General features: G+C 44.9%; 1 pseudogene; it reads left to right on the top strand.

Annotated features, from left to right (window-relative positions):
• The first annotated feature begins 213 nt into the window (after positions 1-213).
• Positions 214-312, top strand: LOC145407966 (5S ribosomal RNA; annotated as a pseudogene).
• Positions 313-8198: the final 7886 nt, after the last annotated feature.

Raw genomic sequence — 8198 nt, forward strand, 5'->3', positions numbered from 1 at the left:
ACAACAGTGTACTTAGGCACCTTGAGAATTCCACGGTATAGTTGGTTTTCAATTGTTTGGAGTGTTTTCATTTCATCTATATTGAATGAGATGGCTTCTACTGAGTGCAGAATTGATGGTAATGCTAAGCACTTCCAGTAGGTTTTGCTTATTAGCAATCTGTTGCAGCTTTTTGAGGTGACTGAATAGGCTGTGTTGGCTAGTTTTCTTGCTATACCTCGTTGAGTACACCGCTTCCCGTCCGATCAGCGAAGTTAAGCAACGTTGGGTCAAGTTAGTACCTGGATGGGTGACCGCCTGGGAACACCAGGGCCCCTATTCAAAAACGTTCCTAGGAAAGTCCTAAGATTTGATGCTGTTGGCATCCCTACGTGTCAAGTGGGGTTGGTGGAGGATTAGTGCCCCTTCCTGTAAAACAACTCTAAGCCCTTGGCCACCCCGTTTGGGATACATGGCGTCTGGCAATGCATGAAAAATGAATCTATGCATAGTGTTTTGTGGTTTGAAAAGCAGATTTTGCTGTTGTTGATGGTAATTCCCAGGTATTTAATACTGTTAACTGTGTTGATGCCTTCTATTTCAGGTGCTGGGAACAGCTCATTAAACATCAGCAACGTTGGGTCTGGTTAGTACTTGGATGGGTGACCGCCTGGGAACACCAGATGCTGTTGGCATCCCTACACGTCAAGTGGGGTTGGTGGAGGATTAGTGCCCCTCCCTGTAAAACAATTAACTCTAAGCCCTTGGCCACCCCGTCTGGGATACATGGCGTCTGGCAATGGATGAATGGATGAAGGTTACTTTTCTGCTTATATATATTCAGTCCGCAGTCGGTTGCTACGTCCGTAAGTGCTTGTTTCCCATTTACTGCCTTCTCCGTTGAGTGGGCAAAGAGGAGAGCATCATTTGCATAAAAAATGGCTGGATGTTGAACTGGTCATTTTTAAATGCTACCTGGGATTTGTTGCTACTTTCCATTTACGGTGGATTCGATATCATGGTAAAGGTCAACCACAACCAATAAGTACTTAAATACAAATGTAACTGAAGTATGCATATTATGTATTCGATACATGTTTAGAAACAGCTATGTGGAATTTATAAATGTGTCTTTTAGCCTTAAATTTTGATTATATCCGAATAAGAATGAAGCCGAAAGTGTATTACTTGCTGTTTTATATTTTCATTCGCTCCGCAAACGTTTGTTATTTTACCCAAATTTACTCAAGTATACTCAAACTTACTAACCTGTTGCATAATCTTTGAAATCTCTAGCTAATTTTGTTGTTACCCTAGGTTGTCTGAACGTGAACTCGGTTGCTTAAAGCTGAAGTCACCCTACGCTCTTCTGCAGTCCACCATCCTCTAGTCAGGGGAGAGAGAGAGTCAAGGGATGCTTATAATTTATAACAATACAGCAGGACCTCTAGGTTATATTATTACCATTGCGTGAATACGTCCCTCTTCAGCAGCAGTTGATCTTAAAACGTTGATGATGGTTTGACACCACAACCTGCAGCCTAAACAAAGAATGAGGGAATACCGAATAAGTACTGAAGGGGAGCCAAAAGACGGAGCTACATACATTTGCCGGGAGTCATTAACACCCCCGGTATTCATTACAAAATTAAAGCTGCAAGAAAAACATAAAAAGTTGTGAGTGTGACAGCACCCACTCAGTACAGCCACACAGAACACCAGTGTGCTGGTTCCTCATCCTAGTACATGTCCACGCAGCAAACACCCTGACCCTCACCTAAGCCCAAAGTCATGAGTCCCCTCAACCTCACTTAAGCCTAGCTCAAGGATCGCCTTATTCGCACCTAAGGCTAGGCCACAAACTCCCTCACCTTCACTTAATCCCAAACTGTAGACCTCACCCTCACCTAAGCCCAACCTGTAGACTCCCTTACCCTCACATGAGTCCAGTATGTAATCCCCTTACCCTCAACTAAGCCTAGCCTGTAGACCCCTTATCCTTACTTAAGCGGCTAAGTCCAGCATGTAGATCCCCTTACCCTCACCCAAGCCCAACCTGTAGACCCCCTTCACCCTCATTGTAGACTCCATTGGCCTCACTTAAGCTCAGCCTTTAGACCCTAACCATCACTTAAACCAGCCTGTACAGCCCCTCACCCTCTCCTAAATCCAAGCTGTCGACCCCTTAGCCACACCTATAGGTAAGCCCAGGCTGACGAAGCCCTCTCCTGAGCCCAGGCCGCAAACCCCCTCATCTTAGCCCGCCTAAGCCTTGGCCATGAACCCTCTCGCCTGTCCCTGTGGACCTCCTCACCCTCACCTAAGCCAGGGTCACAACTTCTCACCTGAGCTCAATCCCATCCCTCCTACCCACCAGACCCCATGGCTGCTTCCATACAGGATCCGGCCCCTCACAAACCCACTAATCCACATTCACATACAGTAACAAAAAGTCGCGTGCTGAAAATATCATGCACAAAGAAACATATAAGGATCTGCTGGTGAGATATACAGTGCCATATTCCCCTGAACCAAAAGAACACACACACACACACACACACACACACACACACACACACACACACACACACACACACACACAAAAGGGAGGTCAGGGTACAGTTGGCTTATATACAGTATATACCTCAGGTTCTGTATAAAGCCACTGTTTGTTTGTATGAAAAACAAATAAGATTCTGTTTACAAAAAGGTAAACAGAGAACTAGTCAGGACATGATAAATACAATACGGCGTTTCCTCCAGCAACAGATTTACACTGACGTCAACTTGAATGCGCCGCCATGACGGAGAGAGCAACGTAAGCATTGAACTTAAGTACACGGAGTCTCTGAAAGAATATACTTTTTTATCATATTGTAACATGTGCAATAAGGAAGCGGATGTCTGGTGCTGAGTTTCGTTAATCTTGGCACTTGCCTGAATGCGCAGACTGTTTCTTATTACAAATATGCAGACTAAGGAAGAGAACGCTAGAAGACTATGTGTACCGTACAAAATCGAGAATTCAATAACCCAGTGCAAAGTGACGGTAAACGGATGCCCACGTGCTTCTCCCAACGAAATTAGGACAGACAGATCAAATATACTCCCAGACTGTAGGACGGCCCTCTTCCAATAAAGTAGCCAGTCGACGTGGGAATCTTTTTAATAGCCTGAGTTCCTGATGGAATATCTATGGGCCTACAAGACTCAACTTCCATAATCTGGCAGTGACACATTCTACAGTGTCTGGAATTATCAACACATAGAAAAGTTGATTCGGAGGTTCTGTTGTGTACAGGGATGACTGAACAAGAAGAGAAGCTAGTGTTATGCTTGGAAAAATTAGAACCTGTAGGCCTATATAATGGCCAATTTGTCGAGTTACTGGAATGTGCTGCCTGGGAGAAGTTACCCAGACACTGTTATAATTATTTGATAATATCACCAAGCCCATACACAGCCGATGATCTCAAATGTTATAAAAGTCTTGAAGGTTACAATCAAATGGTTTGTATCGTGGGGGGGGGGGGACGGACACTAGACCAACTATCAAGTATCGTATGTTGATTTAGTCCAAATATTAAAAGGGAGGGGACGCGATGAAACGAGGTAAACACTTAATATACAAAATTTAGTCAAGCAAGCCATAGGCGTCTCCTATACACCCTGACCCTTCCAAGATAAGTCCTGTGTTTTCTTCTTGATTTCGTACTATCTACGGTAAACTGTAAGGCTGGTTGCCATTGCCTTAAGTATTTGGACTCCGTAGCCTAACCCCGGATCCCCTCGCTACTGGTGGAAGAATATATATATATATATATATATATATATATATATATATATATATATATATATATATATATATATATATACACTGGAGAGAGAGAGAGAGAGAGAGAGAGAGAGAGAGAGAGATACATATGTTATTTACGTTATTTTTTTTGGCCCGTATCAACATAAATAAGACATGGGTAATATACAATATTGTACAATAATAAGGAGTGATGAATATATATCACAGAAGATAATATTAGTATGCAGTATTCCAAATCAATCCCCAACAGGTGCTATGAAGCCTCCTTAACCTCGTGTCCCCGGTATCTCTGCTTGTAAGAGGCTACTACTTAGTAAAAGGAGGTCCAGCTCCAGGCTTTCCCTCCTAACTTTCCTTTTCTTCTCTTCTATCCTACTTCTCTTCCTGATATCTCCGTGTTTCTTCCGGCTTTTACTTCCCTCTACTCCTTTCAGGTTAGGTATTTGGTTTCATGGCATGAATAATTACGGAACTCCCATGGACGTCAGCCATTCCTTCTTTCATGGGTCCAGCATTTCAGCCAACTAACCTATGACGCCATTTCATCACAAAGCCACTTTAACGCCAAGCCGCTTCATCGCCACGGCACTTCATAACCAAGTCATTTCAATGTCAAGACCAATTCAACCCCAAGGTCACTTCAGTGCCAAGAGGCCCAAGACCACTTCTACGCCACAACCAATGCCAAGACCACTTCTACGCCACAACCAATGCCAAGACCACTTCTACGCCACAACCAATGCCAAGACCACTTCCATGCCGAGACAACTTCAACATCAAGATCACTTCAGCTCGAAGACCATTTCTACACCAAGACCACCTCAATGGCAAGATGAACCTCATTGCTAAAACCACCTCAACGTCAAGCTCACTTCCACGTCAAAGCTGCTTCTACGTCAATACCACTTCAATTCTACCCCAAGACCACTTCTGCCTCAAGACTACTGTATTTCTATGCCAAGACCACTTCTACGCCTAGACCACTTCTCACCCCTAGACCACTTCTACCCTAAGGCCACTTCTACTCCAAGACCACTTCTACCCCAAGACCACTTCTACCCCAATACTACTACCTACTACCCCAAGACCGCTTATACGCCAAGATCGCTTAGGCTATACGCCAAAACTACTTAGGCTATACACCAAGACCACTTGTACGCCAAGACCACTTCTACCCCAAGACTACTTCAACCACAAGACCGCTTATACGCCAAGACCACTTCCGGTTATACGCCAAGACCACTTCTACTCCTAGATCAATCCTACACCAAGACCCATTGAGCTCTATATGGAGGGACTATTTCCCCAGCGAGCGTGTGACTTTGGCCGCCATATTGAAACACCGCACTCGTCGCCTCCACCACACCGCACTCGTCGCCTCCACCATGGTAATGTAACTGGAACACTGTTCTTAGCTTGCTGCCTCTGTTTCGCTGTTGCTTCCGTAAGCTGCGCAGTGGACCATGGCACTACGTTTTCCGGATTCATCGGCTGATTTCAAAAGGTGTGGGCGTCATGCGAGGTGCATAAACATGGCTGCCACTACACCAGCGCAGCCTTGGGGCCCTGGCGGCAGGCACACAAACTATGCGGCGCGACCCATGAGAAAGTTATAGAGCTCAGCACCAAGGTCACTTCTACACCGAGACCACTTCCACCCAAAAATCTTTTTTTTTTTTTTTATGTGAGGAACAAGGAACCAAAGGCTGAGCCCGCAGAACGTTCCTTCCAAGAAAAAAAAAAAAGACAATACAAAAGAGCCAAATTCAAGATCCGTTCGAGATGCCTGGACACACCGCGTTTGAAAGACTGGAGATTATAGGAAGTAGTAAATACAGAGGGAGACAGTTCCAGAATTGACCTGTTGCATAAATGAAGGAGTGGGAGCAACAGTCAACTCTTCCATTAGAAAGCTGGCCAGAAAAGGGATGAGAGTTTGTTGCTAGACGGGTGCTACGTACCCGTCGTAGAGGTGGAGGGATGCAAGTAGACAGTTCAGAGGCGCAGTGACCATGGAAGTAGCGATAGAAAAAAGATAAGGGGGCAACAGTGTGACGAAGAGACGAAGGTTGAAGGGATCCAGTAAGAGGAGGAGAGTTGATGAGACGAATAGCCTTTGACTCCACCCTATTGAGAAGAGCTGTATGTGGGGAGCCTCCCCACACACACGAGAGTTGTACTCTACTCTGGGGCGAATAAAACCCGTGTATAAAGTCAACAACTGTGCAGGGGTAAAGAAAGCACGGAGTTGGCTTACCACACCTAATCTCTTGGAAGCAGATTTTACAAGAGATGCAATATGATCCTTCCAAGATAAGTTCCGTGTGAATGAAACCCCAAGCATATTCAAGGATGATGCAGGACTGAGCTGGATATTATAAAACATAAGTGGGTACTCCTGTGGAAGATTTTGATGGGTTGATAGGTGTAAAAACTGAGTCTGATACATTAAAAACAAGAAGCTTATTCTTACCCTAGTCAGAGATACGAGCCATGTCAGACATTAGGTATGCCATAGCCTCATCCCTTGTCTGTTGAAGTAACTGCTGAGATGGACATTGCGGAAACCGAATGGAAAGGTGAAGGATGGAATCATCAGCGTACAAGTGGATAGGATTAGATGTACAGTTTAGAAGATCTTTGATGAATAAAAGGAAGAGAGTTGGTAATAGGACAGAGCCCTGAGGAACACCACTGTTGATAGATGTAGGAGAAGAACAATGGCCGTCTACAACAGCAGCTATAGAACGACCAGAAAGGAAGCTATAGATGAAGGTACAGATAGAAGCATAGATACCATAAGAGGGCAGTCTGGAAATTAAAGAGCTATGCCAGACTCGTTCGAAAGCCTTTCAGATGTCAAGTGCAAACTGTGCAATGCCAAACCTTTCGCCAAAGTCGCGAAAGGAGGATGACCAGGAGTCTGAAAGGTAAGTGAGAAGATCGCCAGTGGAGCGTTCCTGACGGAACCCATACTGACGATCAGAAAGAAGGTTGTGATAGGAAAGATGTTTTAAAATTTTAATGTTGAGAATAGACTCGAAAACTTTTAAGCCACAGGATGTTAAAGCAATTGGACGATAGTTAGAGGGCTGGGAATGGTCACCCATCTTTGGGACTGGCTGAATGAGAGCAAACTTCCAGCAAGAAGGAAAGGTACAAATTGAAAGACAAAGGCGAAAGAGTTTACCTAGGCAGGATGTAAGCACAGAAGCACAGTTCTTGAGGACAACAGGAGGGATTCCATCAGGCCCATATGCCTTGTTAGTACTGAGGCCAGTGATGGCAGAAAACACATCAGCTGAAGAAATTTTAATGTCAGCCAGGAGGAAGTCAGAGGGGTGGAAGTGATGGAGGAACAGCACCGGAATCGTCTAAGGTGAGCGAAGTGATCTGCGTTATCAGTAGAAGAAATAGCAACAGAGCCATCAGAGTAGAAAAGAGGAGGAAAGGATGATGAGGCAAAGTAGTTAGAAAGGTTTTTGGCAAGGTGCCAGAAGGAACGGGAAGAATTCGAGTTGGCGAGTTGAAAGCATTTAGTACGAATGAACTTATTTTTAGCAGAGCGAAGAACAAACTAGCACGATTCCGGGCAGAAAGATGAAAAAGATGTGATTCAGGGGTGGGTTGGCTCCGGTACCTTTTATAGGCCCTCTCCTTGTTGCGGACAGCATTAGAACAAGCGTGATTAAACCAAGGCTTTCTTGCATTAGACAAAGGATATGAGAAAGGAATGTATGCTTCCATGCCCGAGAGAATAACCTCCGTAATGCGCAAGGCACACTCAGATGGCTCCCGGCCATGGAAGCAATAATCATTCCAGGGAAAATAAAAGAAGTACTGCCTGAGGGCTTCCCAATCCGCAGCTCCAAAGTGCCACTGACGACGTTTCTTTGGAGGGTCCACAGGCCGTACCGGAGAGATAGGACAGGTTAAGGTAACAAAGTTACGATCGGAGGAGCCAAACGGAGAGAAAAGATTAACAGTGTAAGTAGAAGGATTAGTTGTAAGGAAGAGCTCAAGCATGTTGGAGCTCTCTCCAAGGCGGTCAGGGATACGCCAAGACCACTTCTGCCCCAAGACCACTTCAATACCAAGACCACTTCTATGCCTAGACCACTTCTACTCCAAGGTCACTTCTACCACAAGACCACTTCTACCACACAACCACTTCTGTGCCAAGACCACTTCTACGCCAAGACAACTTCTACGCCAACACCACTTCTATGCCAAGACCACTTGTATGCCAAGACCACTTCTATGCCAAGACCACTTCTACGCCAAGACCACTTCTAAAAAAAAAAAAAAAATGTATACTCCGTCCCCATAACGATATGAGTCGGAAGAGGGGACCGTAACAATAGAGACGATTAGTGCGGGATGGACGCAGGTAAACAATGGA

This window comes from Coenobita brevimanus, chromosome 74 (genome assembly GCF_032717465.1).
Source record: "Coenobita brevimanus isolate Jiangsu-jjx chromosome 74, ASM3271746v2, whole genome shotgun sequence".
Lineage (NCBI taxonomy): Eukaryota > Metazoa > Arthropoda > Malacostraca > Decapoda > Coenobitidae > Coenobita > Coenobita brevimanus.